The 21,746-nt window shown below is 41.9% G+C and overlaps 1 protein-coding gene across 2 annotated transcripts in view; it reads left to right on the forward strand.

The window, feature by feature from the left end:
• The window catches only part of PTPRK (protein tyrosine phosphatase receptor type K), a gene marked incomplete at both ends in the record, with an annotated part of 415,598 nt that overhangs the window by 212,732 nt on the left and 181,120 nt on the right, over nt 1-21,746 (forward strand). The gene's annotated exons all lie outside the window — the stretch shown is intronic.

The raw sequence follows: 21,746 nt of genomic DNA on the forward strand, positions 1-21,746 counted from the left end.
AGAGGGGCAAAGTACAGAGGCAGAGAGAGAATACTGCTCATCTTAACTTGTTTCTTCTTAAAAGTATGCTGCTTGCTCTATATTTGAAGCCATAGAACCTGTCAAAAGAGTTTATCAGATAGTAACAAAACACAAAATTAATAGCTACATCAGAGAAGAAAAATGACCATGCAAGGTGATTGAGCTGATGAAGTGGGTTTTTTTAATCTTCATTTTTGTTAGATCATCTCCTAAACAATCAAACTCAATCCTGTTATCACTCACAAGTAAGAGTGAATAATATATAACCTCTTGTGCCAAAGCATAGATTTGTAAGCTCTGTACAGTTTTGCATAACTGCTAAATATCTTTATATAAGAATCATAGTTAACTTAAAAATCAGCTATTAAAAAATGACCATGCAGGAACCAAAACAGATTCACAATTAAATAATGAACTAATTTTGTGCAAGGGACACTGTCTATTTATGGTTTTCATTGCCCGGTGTATACTTTTTCCCCACATTTGTGGTGGATGCTGATGCTGTGTGGCACTTTGGTTCGTCAGTCTAAGCAGCCAGCAGTTCCTGTTGTATTTCCTGCAAGGCTTCATCCAACCTCTATGGAGAGCACATGAGATAGCAAACCCTGTGGAAGTCCTCTTATCTTGTCTCTCTTCCACGCACTTCTCAGTGGAAGCCATGATGGGAACTCTCTCCCCACAGGCTCTGAGTTGAAACCAGCAGGACAAAGGAAAAAAAGAGGAGGAAGGCCTGGGATGCTGGTAATTAGTCAGATTGATGTTTACCAGCTGTGGCTATTTTTCTTTCTTTTTGAGCATTGCTTTTGTATATTTGAAGTTGGTACATGTCTAGGCATCTGATCACTTTCAGAACTACAAATAGTTTTTCTTGTATCTTTCCTAATTATTAAGTGTGACGCTATTTTGTGTGCTATTAGATGTGATGCTATTTTATGTCCAGGAATAAACATGTGGCAGGCCTGACTGGTTTTCTGAAGGTCGTCTTCAACCATGTATGTAAACATTCAGACAGGAATGTGCTTTCAAAGCAAATCTCTGGATTATCCCTACTTCCTGGCCCTGGGTTCCCGTCAGAACAAGGGAACTACCCTTCTTTTAGAGGGAAGTAAACTAAAAGGTAGGCACATAATGTTTTCCAGCTGCCAGTAGATGTTCAGTAATGACTAAAGCTCATCCCAGGCATAACTACCTGAAATGCGCATAGAGGGGTCGCTGTGTCCTCAGCACCAACAGCTTCCCTTTGCGGGTCTGCTCCTGTTGTCCCACACCACTTGCGAGTAAGGTGTTAGGGAAATCCCATCAGTTGATAAAGTGTTTGGTGGTTTGTGTGGGGTTTTTTTGTTTGTTTGTTTTTTGTTTTGTTTTGGTTTTTTTCCCCTCCACAAAGATTAACCCAGAAAAAGACCTTTTGAAGTTAGGTTTGTAATCCTCATCCCTCTCACCACGTGGAAGAGAAATGCCCATCCTGGCCCAAGAGGGAGCAGTGCAGAGATGGGGAGGGCTGGGCCTGGGCAGGGCTTTAAGGGATTGCTGTGTTTAGTGTTTGGGTGAAGTGTTGGTTGAAAGGGCAGCTGTTGGCAGGGAGGACTAGGCTTTGCTCCTCTCCCACGCCCCCAGCCACGCACAATCCTTCTCCTTCTCTTGGCTCTAGGGCTGTGTCTCTTCCATAGGCTGGTTCAACAAACGAAATGGGCTCCCTCTCAGCCTGTCTGGGACACCTCTGCCTTACTGGGGAGTGCAGTCAGCTTGCCAGAGCCGGCTCGAGGACCAGGAGCCCGGAGCGGGGAGGAGGGCAGGAAAAGGGCCCCCCCCCACTTGCCAGGGAATGGGCTGCCACTTGTTCTTGTTGGGTCTTGCAGAGTCCTTGCCATGGTTTGGCAGTAAAATAAAAACAGCTGTAGGGTCTATCAAAATCAGTGGAAGCCTATAATGGGAAGTAGTGACCTGGGATGAACTTAGCCAGGCAGCTCACAGTTGCAGAGGAGTTAGCTCTGTGCCAGCAGGCTTAGTGCCGGCTTTAGTTAACGTTCCTCTGGGGTCTTCTGCCTCTGTGGCAGACCAGATATTATCAACCCCCTTACAGGCAGCATAAGCTGGGTATCACCTGCTCTGCCTAATCCAGCAAAGCCTAGATATGATGCGGCTTCACTTGGCGTGGTTCAAAATTGCATTGCCGGTGATACCACAGATGTGGCATTAATGATTGATTGCGTGTGAGTGGTCTTGCCGTTTAGGTGTTGTCCTATACCTATGTCATTTTCTCATGTGCCTCCTTATTGGGAAAGTACATAGGTGAATTCAAGCAGCAAATAAAGCATTTGGGAAATTAAAATGCAATCACTGAATAGTGGGATCCCTGCTTGCCTTTAGACTTGGTGGGAGGCAGTGCAAAGGAAAGAAAGAGGCAAGGAAAAAGCTCTTGGCAGGTGTCACTTCAGGGAGGAAATAAGGGTGTTTCTTTGTTTCTTATATCTGTGTTTTATCCAAGCACAATGACATGAAGATCATTTGCAGTAACCATGAAGATCATTTGCAGTAACGTGATTTTTCTCATCTTAATTAGATATGTCTCCAGACTGCCCCATCACATCAGTGCTGTATTTCACTTGGATAGTTTCCCTTCGCCTATCTGGTCTGTCTCCACAGTTATTTAAATCGAATGTTTCGTTTGAATACAGCAGCTCAGGATGGTCTGTCTCGGTTTAAATGCCATTGATGTCAGCGGGGAGGTTAAGAAAATATTTACTTAAGGGTAGTGTCGTGGTTTAACTCCAGCGGCAACTCAGCACCACACAGCAGCTCACTTGCTTCCCCTTCCCCCCCCCTTGGTGGGATGGGGGAGAGAATTGGAAGAATAATAATAATTGAAATAAAATCAAATAGTAGTAACAATAATAATAATGGAATACACAAAGCAAGTGATGCACGATGCAATTGCTCACCACCCACTGACTGATGCCCAGCCAGTCCCTGAGCAATGGCCCCAGGCCAGCTTTCCCGTCGTTTATGTGCTGAGCGTGATGTCATATGGTGTGGAGTAGCCCTTTGGCCAGTTTGGGTCAGCTGTCCTGGCTGTGCCCCCTCCCAGCTTCTTGTGCATCTCCAGCCTTCTCAGTTGATAGACCATGAAAAGCTGAAAAGTCCTTGATTTAATGTAAACACGACTTAGCAACAACTAAAACAATAGTGTGTTACCAACATTATTCTCATACTAAATCCAAAATACAGCACTATGCAGCACTAGAGAGAAAATTAACTCTATCCCAGCTGAAACCAGGACAGGCAGACAAAGTTTCCTTACCTGGCATCATTTTCCAGTTTGGCAGAGGGGAAAACCCCTCTAGGTTTGACATCTCTGTGTGTTGTGCAGTGTTGTTAAAAAGTGTGCCGATGAGTAGATGCATGGTAATGATGAAAAGGAGTGCATTTGGAATTCAACATAGATGGCAGAAAATGCAGGATGTCAGAGAAGCCATATATTAAAGGGAATTTGAATTGGAAACTGAATCCCAACCTGCCACTGGGGGCATTTTGATCATTTTGATTTATTAAACTTTTATAACAGCATTCAGATGAAGCTCAATTAAAACGCTTAGTCTTGGGTGGTTTATGGTACACAAGTCATCATGCTAGTGAAGTCTTGCCATGATCAATGTAGAGTTAATCTAAGTTCCTTTTTGAATGCAGGTCACCCGTGTGCTTTAGTATGTATTTAAAATCTAATACTGTTCTAATACTGAATCACTTAATAAAAATACAAAGTGAAGCCACTTCTGACATTAATTTTCAGCTGCATTTGAGTGAATCTTGCTATTAAATTGTAGATGAACTGCAGGAACACAAACTGCATATATATTCCTATACCAATTTTATATATTGATAAATATACATGTGTTATAAAATAGCTAGCTGTGGAAATATAGCAGTATTTCCTCAGAAATGGGTCATATTCCTAACAGCATAAGACGCTTGCATTGTAGTGCTGTCCTGACCATCTCCCGGCTTCAGCAGCCATACATAGCTTTACTGAGCACCGTCTCTGCAATAAAAAGAAATCAATTACTATTAGAGTGGCACTGCAGGTTAAAGGCATTACAGGTTCACACTCAGTTTTGCAGCAGGGAGATGATACGTAGCTGCAAATGGTGAATGATGCAAAAGATGGATGAGACAGGGTTCAAGGAGCAGTAATGTGAGGGTCTGGCACTATCATTCCAAGCTGTCTCGGAGACATGATGGATGGTTCGGTGGCAAAAAGCAGTAATGCCAGATGATGAGAGATTCATCTCCAGATCTTGAGCCCCCTGCATGCTGTCTACCTGTTGGTGTGCTAGTGGCGTAATGATTCCTGATGTGTTATGAAGAGCTAAATTACTGTACTTAAGCAACTAGACTGGTATGTTGAATTTAGTAACCCAGATTTTTTGGCAGCTGCTAGAAAAGCAAGTAGCATATCAAACGCTCCTGCACATTGTAAATTTAATTACCTCTTATTTATGCATAGTACTTGTTGACAGGATCTTGTAAGCTATGCTAATATGGTAGGTAATTTGTTACCTCCAGAAATCACTTTCCATGTGCCTTCTGATCATTATCATGAAACATGATAAATGATCTAGCCCATGAGGTGTAAATGAAAATGAAATGGATAATTGGATTCTATGTCTAAATTGTGGCTGGAGTAGTTGTTGCAATTATAATGGAATTTATCTCATAAAAATATGCTTTGCAATGTACTAGTGACCTTTAATTGTCTTGGTTGGGGAGTTATTTGAGGATAATTTTAAAGACATTACAAAAAGTTTACTCAGAATAGTTTGGATAGAAGTATTTTTTTCTTTCCTAAGGAGTTTTAAATATTTGTGTGTTTAATAATTCATACTAAAGGATTATCCTGCAGTGTTAACTCCTGGAAGACAGTATATTTGCAGAACTATATAGAAAATGGTGAGAAACACATCTGCATCTCCTGAAGAAGAGGGAAGCTTAGCTGCATGCAGAAGGGAAGATTTCTTCCTGCTGAGATGCAGTGTTGAATTTGGATGTGCTGGTTTGCTAGAGAGCTTGTCACTGAGATTGATATGGAACTGCAAATAGGCATGTCCTGGAGAAGATTTAAGGAGCGTTATAAGGAAAACGAATGTGTGTCTCTCTCCTGTTCACCAGGTATGTGCATGTTGCTAATGGCGGAGTTTGTGCTGTACCTCCTCGAAGAGGAAGGATGACACTGTTGTGTTGGGACTGAAGTTTGAATTTTCATCTCTTTCCTAAACTCTGTGTGATTCTGCCCCCTGCCCCTCCAAAAAAAACTCAAACCCAAACCTGCTTTGTGTCCAGGACCCCCTCTGTAACATTTCATGTGGTTATACTGTGTCCCTTTTTCTTAGCCACTTAACTTTTAAAACTTGTAGCATCTCTTGTACTGCCAGACATTTTGAGTTTACCATCCCAGTTGTTGTCTATACATGGTAATGAGCGCAATTTTTCACTTTCTGGATTCTTTACTACTAAATGAAAGAGAAAATTTCCACTCATGAGCTTGTGAACTAAACAGAGACAAACCTCAGTGAATAGTGTTAGAAAAAAGCGAGAGTACCTTCTTAGGAATCAAAAATTGCCTAGAATTGACTTATGTTAGAAAACTTAGAGCCTAACAAAAATGATTAGGAGGGGTGGTAGGGAAAAATCTCTCAACAGTCACCTTGCATGCATTACCTCTATCCTCCAAGAAAGGAGGATTTAAGTACAAAATATGTTCTTAACCAATGTGATCTGAAAGGCTTAGACATTGCATGGTATTGGTTCAAGGCTTATAAAGTAGGGTTGACATCCAATGAGGAGTTCCAGTGTTATTAAGAATGATAGTCCTAACTTTGTGTGAATTACTTAATTTGAATAAATAAATAACAGTAAAAATACTTTGTTCAGTTTAGAGTTTTTGTTTAGATTTTTCCCCAGATAAATGGATTGTAACTTAGCTGAATTTGAGTTTTATTTGAAATTGCCAGGCATCTTATAAGATAATTCTGTAACGTGATGGAATGTTTTATTCAAATTTTGGGGTATTTATATTTCCTTTTTGCTCCTTGTGTCTGTTTTGTGATAAATCCCATAAGCCGTATGGAACTGTACCTGTTTGTGGACACAAGGAAGAATACTACAAAGTGTCAATGCCATACATATTTTTTGTAAAGCTGTCTGTAGACCAGCTTACTCATTTCCTGAGAAAATCAAGATTAGCATATTATATTGATTATCTGATGTATTTCACTATCTAATAAGGATTAAATCTAAAAAAAACAAAAAAAAGTGTTGGTTTTTTTTTTTTTTTTAACCTGAAGTTGCAGTTCACAGTTTATGTGAAAATCTCAGTTTTGTTCTTACATTGACATCCTCATGGTAACATAAGTCGTGTTTTTTAACAACTGGAGATGTAAAGGCTACTGCTTTTGAAGGGAGATATGAGTAAACCAAATGCTTTTCTTTGGCTTAAAAATTGAGATTGTAGTCTCATGATTTTTAATGCCTGCTTTGAACTTCACTCTGACTTTGAAATGTGGTGACAGCAGTTGGAAATGTCTTGACTAATGATTTATTCTTTGACTTTCCACTTCTCTTGGACTGGATGACTTGCATGTCCTAGAGAAAACAAGATACACTCAGTGTGATCAGGCTTGTGATCTATGGGTTGCATCACCAGCCATGGGAATATTTTCCCTTTATTGGGGATAGAAAAGAGCAGCTGTCTGGCAGTGTATGAAGCACTGCTTCATGTTGGCAGCCAGATGCTTCCAGGGTACAGTTGTAGGGTGGATTTTTTTTGGTTTGGTTTGGCTTTTTTTAATATGTGGGGTTGTGGTACAGTTCTTCCTTTGGACGTATGAGGCATACCACTTGGTCACCTTAGTGGACTGAAGAGGAGAAGAGATCTCTCGTGTTCCTGTAGTTGAAGGCTTGGGTCATCTTACAGTATAGAGTTTTCCTCTTGAAAGCCAGCCAGAAACATCCTCTAGTATTTCTGTGTCTGTTTGCCCCTTTCTAGTCCAGTTCGCCCCTGCCCCAGGGCAAGGGGAAAGGCATGAGTGTAGAATATAGGGAGAAGAAAAGCAGCATCTCTGCAGATCACCTTCCCATGCCCTCAAACCAACTTCTGATCTCTGCGATATCTGAAGACAGAGGAGTGAGGGAAGCCAGCACAATTTTTCCAAGTATAATAACGACTGAAGCAACAACTCCTGCTCAGCTCTTGAGCAAGTTAAAGCAGCTTGGGTGAAATCAGTGGAACTCAGCATTTTGATAGTGGATAAGGTAGAGTTCTTGTCTGTGATGTTTTTCTCCAGTTTGCTTTTACTTAAGTGAAACATGGCATATGTTCCAAGAAGCAGGTAAAGTAGACAACTCTGGGGAAAAAATCTTGCTGCAAACTTGCTATCAGTATTTCTGCAAAGATAATTTTCTTCCAGTTGTTCCAGGAGCAGCTTTAGCCTGTTATTTGAAGCAAGGGACCTTACTCCTGTAATGACTGTGTCAGCTCATTGACTGCTGCCCGCAAAGTCCCACTTGTCATCCTCCCAAACCAGGCCGCCTGGCCTATGCTCCCACCCAAGAAAGTACAACTGAATCAGCTTTGCTACTAATTTTTGGTTGGCATCACATTAATGCAGCATCAAGAGTATGTGCCTCTCCTCTCAGGTTCTGCAGGGGCGGGACTTGTCCCACCGGTTTTCTCATACCTCTTGACTCCTTGCGTTGACTGTCCTTCAGCAAGTTAACAAAGTGATGTGATGCACACTCGTAGGTTGCCGTTAATACCCTTCTCTCCTAGTTCTCACAAGTATGGCATGCTGCAGTCCTCACTTTCGCCACTGCCTTCTCTTTATATTTTTTCAGTTTCGCACCAATAGACCCTCTCTTGGACTTTCCACAATGTGATTTAACTCAGCCGTCTTTTGTGCCCTACCTGCTTGTTGCTATTTTTATCAGTGGAGCAGAGAAAATGCTGTCAGGTTGAATACGCCAATAAATGACAATGAAGTAATTGAAAGGTGGTTAAAAAGTCTATTTTACTAGAAAGAGTAACTCCTTTTCCAAAAGGTTTTGTAAAAGCAATATAATTGGACACTTCAAGAAAAAGATTGGACTGTGCCAACTTTCTGGCTGGCTGCAGACATATTTAAGATGTATTTTGAGTTTAAGCTTACAGACTTCTCTTCTTTTCTGAGATTTGTCTTCGGTTTTTGTGAGAACCTGCCTCCACCTTTTCATTTTTACTTTTTACTGCTTAAGTTCTTTGACTTCAGCTGTTTCTTAATGCCATTTCAGGAATCTGTTTGACCTTCCTCTTGCATTTTTCATTCACCATGGCTGCCTAAAGAAATATTTCATGAGTTTTATTTTTCCTGGGAACACCTCCAATAGTTGACCTCTTAAGTATGTGGACTTTGCAACAGAAAGGATTGTGCCCCAGTGACACTTCTTTTCCCTCCCAATTACCCTCGTTATCAGTGACATTTTCACAATTAGAAACAAAGTGATCCTTCTGTTTTACTTCCAGTTGTTCCAGGAGCAGCTTTAGCCCATTCTTTGAGTAATATAAAAGGTTAAAGAATTGATTGAGAGATCACAGGTTGGCTTTTTATTCAGGCCAAGCCCACCTGGCTGTTTCAAGGAGTTCACCAAGTAACTTTCTGGAGTTGCAGACAGATAAGAGTGGTTTAATTCACATTTTGTTTTGACCAAATTTTGTTGCCCTTTATGTAAAAACAAAACGAACCCCAAAATAGGAATTTAATGGTACGTCAGCGCTGCCAGGCTGGAACAAAGAATTTGTTAAAAATGTGTAATGAAAGGAGGAGAATGTTCTTGCTTTGAAGCTGAATGTTTTGTACAGCTGCTATTGCTTATATTAAAAAGGGCGGGGGAAAGTGTGTGCCAAACAGTACATGGTATGTGCAAACCATCACCTTATTAAGGAGACTCTGTCCCCTAAGACATTTGCACCAGTAGGACTTTTGGTAATTAAGACGAACTATATTTCAGCAAGAAGACAGCCTTCTGGCCAACTGACTAAGCAGATGCCAAGTGGAAGCAAATGAAACTAAGTTGAGCTTCCAGGCAATTAACAGAAATTAATGGACCAGGTACCTACAGTCTGTTTCCTGCAGGTGTCAGTTCGGTGTCCTTGCGCTTCCTGCACTTCCATCTTTGCAAACTTTCAGGGGTTTGGCACCTGAGGTTTCCTTATTGAAATTTGCTGGGATTTATCACCTGCTTAGCACAGCTTATGGGATTCCTGTGGGGGATTAAAAATTTCACAGGATTCTGGAATTTTAAGCAATTTAGAGGGAATCATTGAAGCGATCCTGTAATGGCAAGAATCCTGTTTTGACTCACAGCTTTGGGGTACAGAGGAGGCCTTCCAGAGGACCTTGTACTCAGTAAAGAGCTGAAGCCTGTCAGTCACCATTTGGTCTCGTTTCAGCCTGGTTTCTGAAAGATGCATCTCCGTACTGCCATAATAAATGAAGCTTCCTAATCTATGAAGGAATTTTCTGCATGTTCTGGTTTTGACTGATTCTGTGCCTCATGAGCAGGTTCATACACAGATCGTTTGTTTATTTGTTGGACCCTTCCTGAAATATATATGTAGGCGTGGGCAAGGGCTGTGTGTGTGTATCACCATCTGATGTTACAGCAGATGCACCAAAAGGCATGGCCCTACTTCTCTTTTCCCTCTCCCACTCCCAGCGATGTGCTATTCCTGCTTCTTTTCCAGCAGAACCATACTTGTCTCCCTGTGCAGTGAGCTGACTGGGGACCTAAAGTAATAAAAAGCAGACGCTGTAAGGAAGAAGTGGGTATTTTTGCGTCAGGATGGTTTTCTAACAGTAGAACCACTGGTCTGGAAAAGATGGAAAGGCCAGGGAAGACGTGGTAGTTCACTCCCCATGACGATGTGGTCATTTTAGGTTGGCTTAGCTATAATGTGAAACCGCATCCTCAGTCTGCTTTGCGAGTGCATTACACTACACTGCAAAAATCTTTGTGCCCACAGGGAAATGTGGTGTGGAATGGTTCCCGAGATAAACACTGTTGTCTTGTCTCTCTCTCTCTCTCTCTTTTTTTTTTTTTTTTTTTTTTTTTTCTTTTTTCCCCCTGTAGCAGCTACCTTGTATGAATATGCCTTAAAGGAGTTGATACAACAGAAGGGGGCTGACAGGAGATACTAGTATGTTCCCTCAAGCCCACATTATCTTGTCATAGTAGAGGAGATAACCAGATACCAGAATGATGGGCCTTAATGTAATAGCCCTGAATAGAAACACCCACAGTAAACCTCATCTTTGGATTGCTAAAAAAATAACATTTGGACTTGGTATGGAAGAGGAGGGAATCTACCAAAAAAAAAAAAAAAAAAAGAAGTGAAAGGTTGAGGAAAGAAAGTAGAATGTTTCTCTTAAACTGAATGTCCAATTCCATTCAAGTTCAGAAAGCTAATCAGGAAATTTAAATACATAAATACAGTAACACTTGGAGTGGCTTTTTCACAATAACCCAATGAAGTAAGCTAGTGTTATTTGTATAGGCACAATTAAAGTGTGGGAAAGCAAACATATATGTGTAGTTGTTATACCACTATTAATCTATGAATAACAAGATGGACAGCTATGCACACATCACTGCACTGCTATAAAGTGTATTTGAAATTTGCATCCACACTAAAGCCTTAAAAAGAAGCAAAATGCATTCTTCTCAAATGATTATTTTGAGTATAAATTAAAAATATTCCTCTGCTGAAGAATAAGTGATGGGTTGTGATATTAGAAGTAATTCTAGTTGCTCAAAAAGACATTTAAAAGGAGAGAGGCAATCAGAGAGCACTCTTAAGGTGTTCATAATTCAGAGAGGAAGAAAGAAGGCAATACATAGGCAAAAGTATTTTATTGAAGAGCAAAGGATTATGAACCTGGATGAGGTAAGGGCCAGGCTAAAGACACTTAGGTGGAATTACAGGTGTTTTGGTTTTTACGGTCAGTTAATATATGGTGTAAATGGCATAGAGCATGAACAGAAACACTTTATTAAATAACTTGGGAAAAATTAGACAACGTGTCAAAGAGGAAAATATCTGGGTCGCTTTAGTGTTTTCAAAGGGTGCTTTGAAATTCAGCAACGTTACTGGCCCCCTTCCATTACACATTTTTTCTTTTATGTGTTGTAGAGAAAGAAATGATAAATAATTCAGGCCAAGCAAAGTATAAACACCACAGGGTTAGAATACTTACCAGTGGGGAAACTGTTTATGCTGACTGTGAAACAAAGGCAGACAGCAGGGCAAAACATTTTGACTTGGCAGGAGAGGCTGTGTAGACAAGTGGTAATTTTATCTTCTTTTAAGGTATTTAACAATTGTAAGCCCTGGTAACACTCATGGATTGGCCTGCACTGAGGGGAAGAGTTAAAGGAGTTCAAACAAGCTATTTTACTTGCTGACTTTGTTTACCTTTGCTGTTTATTTTTCCCCACGCATTAAAGGGATGATGGGATGGGAGAAAATTTTTCATATGATATTATGTACATGGGATGACTTGGTGCAGGTACAACATAATTATGCTCTTCTTACTACATCTGTATTATGTTAACCATTCAGGGATGTAAATCAACAGAAAATTAATGTCTTTTTTCAGTTGGTTAGCTTATACGACTTTAACTCTGCAAGGTAGCTTTTCTTTTAAAACCAAGAGCTTTCCATTTATGCATCAGAAAAAAAGAAACTTGATCATTTATAATAAAATGGAAGGGAAATGCGTCCATGCGGCCGTGCACCATTCACACCCTGAAAGAAGAGGTGAGTTGGAGCATTTATAGTTTTATGCAGAGGGTACTCACCTAGAATGGATTGAAGCCCATGTTCGTGCCTCTTTGTCCAACATTCAATCGGTAACTTGACCACTGCTGATTTTTATCTCTGGAGAACATGATAGCAACTTAAGAAAACACTGCTACTAGGCAAAAAGTCTACTTAATTTAGTATATAAGCTTAGGGGAAGATGCAAGAATGGGAGAGGCACACAATGATACACTCCCTTCATAATTCATCGTAGCGTCTAGCACTTTACAGCTTAAGATTTATCAAGCCAGAGACTATGTCAACATATTTGGGTGCAGTATCTTTGATGACCCTTCTATGAATTTGTCAGATTGTTTTTGAACTTGTGTTTTTGCCCATCATCCTATAGCAATGAGTTCCCACAGTTAACTCAAGTTAGAGAAGAAAGTACCTCCCTCTGAACCTGCAGGCTACTCTTTTTTTAAAATTGTTATGCACCATCATTTTTCCACTGCAAGAAATAGCAGAAGTTATTCCATATTAATCCTTTTCATGCCACTTGTCATTTCATAAACATCTAGCATGTATTCCTTCAATAACTATTCTTTCATGCTGAGTAATCCAGACTTATTTAATATCTCCACATATGGCAGTTATCCTATGTCTTTGATAACTTCTCTTTGGCCTTTTCTGTGTCTCGTCTCCTAGCCCATCCAGCAGGAGATAGGAAGACCAGATCTCTATCTTTTATTTCAGATGTGATAACATTATGTGTTTACACCGTAACACAAGATATTATGCTTTCTTTTGTGTTCTGTTCCTAATAATCACTGATACCTTATCTGGCTTTTTGTCAGAGTTGAGGTGATACGGTCATGAAATTCCCCACAGAGATATTATTCCTGTCTGAGTATACTGATTTAGAGTCCGTAAAGGATTCGCCCCCTCATGCGCACTGCTTTGTATTTATCAGCTTTGACTTCATTTGCCATTTTATTTCTTAATTCTTTAGTATCTTAAGGAAAATGAGATAAGCTGGATGCATCCATTCACAAAATACTACCACCACAGATAGAAATATTGCTGCACTAATTGGAGCCATGACAAAAAAACGTGTTCTTCCTGACCCTTCTAGGTTGACATATGACTTAATGAACATGTTGCAGAAAACGGTTCGGCTTCAAAACGGGATGCAGAGAATCCCTGAGCCTGTAGGTTAGGATACTGTCCTGGGAAATGGGAAGTCTCTACTGAAATCCTTGCTCCAGTTCAGTCAGACAAGAGGAATGGATCTGGAACGTCCTTATGCTTAGAGATTGAATAAGCCACTTGTCTATAGACACAATCCTGAACTACCTTCTGAATGCCCCATGTTATTATCTAGTGTCCTACATGCAACTAGGCCAAAAAGTCAAAACATGTCGTTTTGGAAATGCTATGTACGTTTTTTTATTGCAGCTATTTGCTGAATTTGGACGAATTACTCGAGTTTTTTTATCTTAACCCCCTCAACTTTTATTGAGTGTTTTGCTCCACACACGCTCTCCCTCACAAAAAACCCAACCCCAACCTCAGCCTATCTATCCCATTTCATTCCCAAAGAGAAGGAAGATTTTTGTATGTGGAGTTATTCTGTTTTCAATTTCTAAGCCTTTGCACTTAGGAAGGTATAAAATATGTGTGTCTGAGATTGGTTTGTGGTACCTTTACCTTGGCTGTAACCAAAGTTTTAACTATAAAATAGGTTTCCTGCACTTGTGTGGCCCTGAGAAAGGAATTCTTTGAGGACTGGAGAAAAAGCCAGGACTGGCTTTGTGCTCAGGGTTGCCTAGCCCCTGAATTTTCACTGGCTGGATGTGGGTACTAAACAGAAGGGTTTGCGTCCTGAGAACGTGCCTCAGAAGTTGGGAAAAGAGGCTGTGCCAGCGTGTCGGTGGGGAGAGCTTAGAGATACACATCTAGCTGACTGCTGCCTTCTTGGTTCAGTGGCCAAACCATTTAACTGCTTAAAGTAAAACTCAAGTGAATTTTGGAACTAAAAGTTATTTTCAATAAGAAGGGGAAGGTTTAGGGGATTTTTTCAAATGTCAAAATGCTGTGTTGTGGCTTGTTATGCTTGGGAAAAAGTTATGTGCACCTATTCTGAATGTTTCTGTAAACCCAGCTTGCCTTTCCCATTACAGGGTGGGGAGCAGGGTGAATAACGGGCAGAGGCTTTCTTGAAAGCAGGCAAGATACTTATTTGGATGAGAGGCAGAAGCCTAAATAGAGTTCAGTGGGGCAATTTCACCAATCCTCTGACTGAGTTGACAGAACTGCTTTTTTTTCCTGAAACCACATTTATCAGAAGGGTAGTGAGTCCCATGAGAGAAGTTTCCTGGTGCTTGCAGTTATTTAAAAACAAACAAACAAACAAAATCCTTCAAAGAACACTCACACATCAAAAGTTTCAGGCAAGACTCTGCGATCTGGCAGGAAGAGTCATGACTTTCTTCGTCTTCATGAAAAGCAGTATTTAGAATTCCTGAAAAAGTGCTACTAGCTTTTTGTACTGGGGCCAACAGAGCTTGCTGATAAAATTATGCAACATTTTTTTTCCCCGTGGTTACATGCTTTTGTCACCAATACTTATGCAAAATGTAAGGGCTTCATTAAGGTACTGTTCCTATTTGTTTAACTGCTAATATGGTGACATCTGATTTATTTTTGTCCCCAAGTTCTATTGTAATGTGCCCTTAGCAGCTTGGTTCAACATGCAGAACCAGCAAACACAGTCTTAGACAAAATGCCCGTATGCACAGGAATTCTGAGTTTAATAAATAACATAGTTTACTTGTGTTATCTTTGAAGGTAGCAATCTGCATAATGGTGTATATTATTATAAACTGTATTAGTAGCAGTGTATCTTGTATTTGGAGAAGAAAGCTGTACCATCCAATTTCTGCCATAGTAATTTCTTCTCTCCTCATTATTTCTGTAGCGTTGTTGATTTTGTTTGCCTTTCTTATGTGAATACACAAGGCTAGTTACTGAACTTTCAATGTGCTAGCTCAGCCTGAAGAGATGTTGATTAGCATCATATTCAAGAATTAAAACATGCAGTAGTAGAGTGAGAAGCTGTACGTTCTCAGGTTTGCTCATCAAAAAATTAATAAGATCACTTAGAGTGGTTAAAATAAGGTAGAAAAAAAATGAAATTTTTCTTTTAATTTGACTATTATAGAAGCATATTTTATTTCAGATATTAAAGCTGTAATGAGGTGGGAATCAGCTCAGTTGCCTGAATTAGGGCAGTATATAAAAATTATCATTTATCTTGCCCCATATTTGATATCTCTGTCTTCAGTTTAGCCATTCAGTGTCAAAATTCCTTAATTTAAATAGAGCGAGGTTAACAGAATACAGGAGCCTAACAAGGGACAATCACAACTGTTCAAACCAAGGATCCAACTAAATCAGGGTTCTTAAGCAGTGGCCAGAGGAGGACTTCTTGGGAGGAGAAGGAGCTTAATAAGCATGCATGACATTTCCCCTGATACCCTCTCAGCATCTGATTCCTTTTACCAATGGTGCCACGCCTGGTGGTTGTCTGATTTGTAAGGGATAACTTTCATTTGTCCACAGCGCCATTTGGCAATGAGACTGCTACCTTTTTCAGCATGCAGATCCCTTCATTTCCTCTTTATTTTTGAGCCTGCCTTCTGCTAGCTTCACTTGATTACCTATATTTGCTGTATTGGAAAAGGTGAAGATTAATTGAATCCTAACATCTCTCTGATGTGTGATTTTTATAGAGCTCTGTCACAATATTACCCCTAGATCATCTCTTGTCCAATGTGAAGATCCCTACCCTACTCAGCTGTTTCTTATATTGGGGGTGTTCCGTGATTTCAGTCACCAATGTGGCCCTTTACTGAAACCCAGTCATAAGTAGGCAGATGCCTCGACATAAACAGGCAGATCTGGAGGGTTGTTCAGGATGATACTCTTTAGGTGATGAGCGCAGTATTTAACAACAGTGCTGCCCCATCCTCCCACCCAGTGGAAGTGCAGACTGGATTTCAAAGTCAGGCTTCCCCAGTGCGCTACCATCATGTTGTCCGTTTGTTCTGAGGAAACGTTTCTACATCTCGAGTGCAAGAGCTTCTGCCTCTCAGATAAGTGGTATAGATACGATATGCAACCCATATCTCAAGGTAATGTTAACTCTTAATTGCTAATGAGTGAACATCGAGCACTGTGGATTAGTTGTGCTGTAGATCTACAGACACTTGAGCTGGCTTTTATTGATTGTCCAGTTAGGTTATGATTGAATGGGTCTGTTTCTCGTGAGACCAGAAGGACAATCAGTGACTTTCTAGTCAGATTTTTCCTGGTGTAAGCGATCATACTAATCGCATAAATATTACTATAGAAAAGCAAATTTTTGTGTCAGTAGAAATAAGACACAAAATTTAGACTCCATTACTGTACTCAGGAAGTTGCTCTTGCAGAGTAAATGATTGGTAGTTTTTTGTCATATTTATACTTCAAATCTTTGTTGCAACAAAAAAGAGATAGTAATAGGATATTATCAACTCATAAAAAGCTTCTACGAACTGTCCCTCAGAACATATATTTAGAATCCAAATCATCTAACGCACATACTCATTTTTAAGCTATGCTTTTACGTCCTGTAGTGAATTTGGGATTCAGTGCTCTGGGTGTCAGTTTAATTACAAGGGCACCCTACTCATAGCAACGCTATCGTACTTGACAATATACATGTTTTCAAACTCTTTGACAGAACAGCCCCACCTGAAAAGTAGATTATGAAAATATCATGATAAAACCAGTCCAAATACTTTTTAGGTCAAAAAGCTACCCTATTTTCTGTTAATCTAGTGTGCTGCTTTCTCTTTCAAAGGCAAATATTCTCATTCCTCATTTTTGTTGCACCAGCTAAAAAAAAGCCGTTAAACCAACTTGGCCTCTCAGGAGTGAAGCTGTTCTCATGATATAAATTAAAATTGTCAACTCCATTGACTATGTAAGAATTTTATCACCAGCTTCACTCTTCCATTTCTACTTCACAAGACTGCATTATCTAAACTCTTAATAAATCATTATATTCTGTTCATTCGTTTAAAGAAACATATATCATAATGTGTTTCTCATTAGCATGCAGGAGGAAGTGGTGAGGATTTTTATTCTGGTTTGTTTTTCTAGAAAGCTCTTCCAGGCTTTTCATAACAGTCAAAATCTATTTGGCAACGAGAAGGTGGGCAGCTGCTTTGTTACCTGTTCACTTCATTTCATAGGTATTTCTTACTATCTGTCTAGGTGCTGTGGCAAGGATGTTGATTCCTTTTGGCTACCCCTATCCCCCCCGTCCCTTTCTGAAGGTGGCTTTCATGGTAAAGCCAAGCAGGTGTTATGGCCAGAACCTGCTGAAAAGGCAGTCTCAATCCTTGCCCTCCCTTTTCATCTCTCTCAAGCACCTGGACTTGTGCTCCTGCTTCTGTGCTGACACTGGCTCTTGTCTGAAGCCACTGGGAACTGCTTCAGGGACCCAGGAAAGCAAGAAACCTCCATGTACACACACCACCCCCACCACCCCCCCCCCCAGATCAGTTTTAAACCTAAACTGTCTTGGATGTAGAGTAGATGAGTGGCACTGCAAGCGACACTGATGGTGGGAAGTGGAGGAGCAAGGTTGCCCTTTCAGGTAGGCGTTAGATGATGTGTAATTCACATCTGTGATGTAAAACTGTGGTGTAAAAATTAACCAAGTGGGTTTCCATTTTGGTTTCTGTTGGTTCATTGCAGAGATTGAGGGAAGTGTCTCAGTAGCTCCTAAAATTAGTTCCCTTCTCTGTTATTCCAGTGGGCTGCCTTCTGGCATTTTTGGCAAGAAATATTTGGACATGCTGTAATAAGAAATGTAAAGATATTACTGGTGGGAACATCTAAATGTGTCTTGGAAAAGGTTATGAATAGAAACGGAGGGATTTGAGCAAGGAAACAGTCCTTCAAAAATAAGTTTGCTCAGAAGTGATGGATTCTGTCATTTTTTCCCCATAGACTTGAATAGTCTGAGCACACACAAAATCTCTAGATAATCATTAATCTTTAATCCATATACTAATTTGTGTCCATTTTTCCATTGATGATAGTATTGAAATGCTGACAGAAAGCTTTTAACTTCAATGAGATGGGATACCTGAGGAAGAATTTTGGAGAAGGGAGACATTACTTATCCTGTTCTACAGGCATTCCTGGATGCCCTGCTGGTCTGAAGGGGAAGGTTTTAAGTTTATCTCTTGTCTCCTGCACATTTCTAAGGGTCTTGCCTCCATAATATGGTGTGTGAGCTGCTTCCCTTCCTCCCTTCTCCCACCTCCGTGCATCAAGCTACAGGGTCGTTAGAAGGGATAGGTAAGGAAGGAGGGGTGGTGGGGTAGCCTTGTACCTTAGAGAGTGTTTTGATTGTCTAGAGCTCAACGAAGGTAATGATAAGGTTGAGTGTTTGTGGGTAAAGATCAGAGGAAAAGCTAATAAGGCAGATATCCTGGTGGGAGTCTGTTACAGACCACCCAACCAGGACGAGGAAACAGACAAAGTATTCTACAAGCGGCTGTCTGAAGTCTCACAATCTCTACCCTTGTTCTCATGGGAGACTTCAACTTACCAGATCTCTGCTGGAAATACAACACAGCAGAGGGGAAGCAGTCTGGGAGGTTCCTGGAGTGTGTGGGAGATAATTTCCTGACGCAGCTGGTAAGTGAGCCGAGCAGGGGAGGTGCCCCACTGAACCTGCTGTTCACGAACAGAGAGGGCCTGGTGGGCGATGTGGTGGTCGGAGGCTGTCTTGGGCTCAGCGACCGTGAAATGATAGAGTTTTCAATTCTTGGAGAAGTAAGGAAGGGGGTCAGCAAAACGGCTACCCTGAACTTTAGAAGGACAGACTTTGGATTGTTTAGGAGTCTGGTTAGGAGAGTCCCTTAGGAGACCGTCCTGAAGGGCCAAGGAGTCCAGGAAGGCTGGATGTTATTCAAGAAGGAAGACTTAAAGGCGCAGGAGCAGGCCGTCCCCATGTGCCATAAGTTGAGCAGGCGGGGGAGAAGACTGGCCTGGCTGAACAGAGAGCTTTGGCTGGAACTCAGGAAAAAAAGGAGAGCTACCACCTTTGGAAGAAGGGGGAGGTGACTCAGGAGGACTACAAGGATGTTGTGAGGTTATGCAGGGAGAAGATTAGAAAGGTGAAGGCCCAGCTAGAACTTAAACTGGCCACCGCCATTAAAGATAACAAAAAATGTTTTTACAAATATATCAGCAACAAAAGAAGGGCCGGGGAGAATCTCCATCCTTTGTTGGATTCGGAGGGAAACATTGCCACGAAGGATGAGGAGAAGGCTGAGGTACTTAATGCCTTCTTTGCCTCAGTCTTTAATAGTCAGACTGGTCATCCTCGGGGTTTTTAGGCCCCTGTGCTGGGAGATGGACATAGGATGCAGAATGAAGCCCCAGTTGTCGAAAAGGTGGCAGTCACCGACCTGGTCCTCCACCTGGATGCTCACAAGTCCATGGGGCCAGACGGGATCCACCCGAGGATACTGAGGGAGCTGGCAGAGGAGCTTGCCAAGCCACTCTCCATCATTTATCAGCAGTCCTGGTCAACCGGGGAGGTCCCAGATGACTGGAAGTTAACAAATATGGTGCCTCTCTACAAGAAGGGTCGGAAGGAGGATCCGGGGAACTACAGGCCTGTCAGCCTGACCTCGGTGCCGGGGAAGGTCATGGAGCAGATCATCTTGAATGCCATTACACAGCACATGCGGGACAACTGGGGAATCAGGCCCAGCCAGCATGAGTTTATGAAAGGGAGGTCCTGCTTCTCTAATCTGGTCTCCTTCCGTGACAAGGTGACCCGCTTAGTGGATGACGGGAAGGCTGTGGATGTTGTCTACTTGGACTTTAGTAAGGCCTTTGACACTGTCTCCTACAGCATTCTCCTGGAGAAGCTGGCTGGTCATGGATAAGTGCACTCTGTGCTGGGTTAAAAACTGGCTGGACGGCCAAGCCCAGAGAGTGGTGGTGAATGGAGTGAAATCCAGGTGGCGGCCGGTCACGAGTGGTGTTCCCCAGGACTCAGTGTTGGGGATGGTCCTGTTCAGTATCTTCATTGATGATCTGGATGAGGGGGTCAAGTGCACCCGCAGTAAGTTTGCAGATGACACCAAGTTGGGTGGAAGTGTTGATCTGCTGGAGGGTAGGAAGGCTCTACAGAGGGATCTGGACAGGCTGGATTAATGGGCCGGGGCCAACTGCATGAGATTCAACAAGGCTCAGTGCTGGGTCCTGCACTTGGGTCACAACAACCCCATGCAACGCTGCAGGCTTGGGGAGGAGTGGCTGGAGAGCTGCCTGGCAGAAAAGGACCTGGGGGTGTTGGTTGACAGCCGCCTGAACATGAGCCAGCAGTGTGCTCAGGTGGCCAAGCGGGCCAATGGCATCCTGGCTTGTATCAGGAATAGTGTGGCCAGCAGGACCAGGGAGGTCATAGTGCCCCTGTATTCGGCACTGGTGAGGCTGCACCTCGAGTACTGTGTTCAGTTTTGGGCCCCTCACTACAAGAAGGACATCGAGGTGCTGGAGCGTGTCCAGAGGAGGGCAACGAAGTTGGTGAAGGGCCTAGAGCACAAGTCTTATGAGGAGGGGCTGAGGGAGCTGGGGTTGTTTAGCCTGGAGAAGAGGAGGCTGAGGGGAGACCTTATTGCTCTCTACAACTACCTGAAAGGAGGTTGTAGCGAGGTGGGGGTCGGTCTCTTCTCCCTAGTAAGGAGTGATAGGACGAGAGGAAACGGCCTCAAGCTGCACCAGGGGAAGTTTAGGTTGGATATTAGGGAAAATTTCTTCACTGAAAGGGTAGTCAGGCATTGGAACAGGCTGCCCAGGGAAGTCCCCATCCCTGGAGGTATTTAAAAGATGTGTAGATGTGGCGCTTAGGGATATGGTTTAGTGATGGACTTGGTAATGTTAGGATAACGGTTGGACTTGATGATCTTAAGGGTCTTTTCCAACCTTAACGATTCTATGATTCTATGATCAAAGTTCATAGTTTAGGTTAATGCTTACAGTAAAATTAGTCTTTAAAGTACGTAGCTTCCCTCATTTGATGGATCAAATAACCAGAAATAGAAAGACACAGAGACACAGGAGGAGGAATTAGGGCTGCCTGGATGGGTCCAGGGTGCTGCTGGATGAGTGAAGTTGAGGGAGAACAGTGCAAGGTGATGGGGTAGGAGAAGCCTCAAGCAAGTGATTTGGCACGTAACCCTGTAGGTGTGCAAACAGCTGTCATACTTAACCTGCACAGGTACTACAAGTCAGCGAGCAGTTCTGGGAACACTAATGGTATCTCAGGTGCCAGGTGAGCAAGTATATTACAGAGGATGGGGAGGGCTGGGAAGGTGAGATGTCCATGACTCACCTCTTACATGCTTGAAGTTTCTGTAAGTACTATTAAAGAAAACGGTAAATGCTTGGAAACCAAAGCCATGCCAGATATTCCTCTCAGCTGCAGGTACTTTATATTTCAATTCCCTTCTGGTACAGCAATGTGTATAGCTCATTGCACTTAAAGAGCATGATACAGTTTTGAATTCTGTTTGGCCATGATACCATCCCAGCAGCATGTGAAACATTTTTCTCTATCATTTAAAAGGCATGCAGGAAAGCTGGTGATAAATTTGGATTAGCACTGGCTGGATATAATGTGTCTTCCAAAGTGAGACATACAGGAATCTTCCAGGACAGGCAAACACCCCGGCAGGAGGGTCAGTCAGTATGCAGGAAAGCGCAGATCTCCCAGGTAGCACAGTCATGTCATCAGTTGGAGAAAGCTCCACCTTAC

The sequence above is a fragment of the Platalea leucorodia genome (assembly GCF_965183815.1).
Source record: "Platalea leucorodia genome assembly, chromosome: 3".
NCBI lineage: Eukaryota > Metazoa > Chordata > Aves > Pelecaniformes > Threskiornithidae > Platalea > Platalea leucorodia.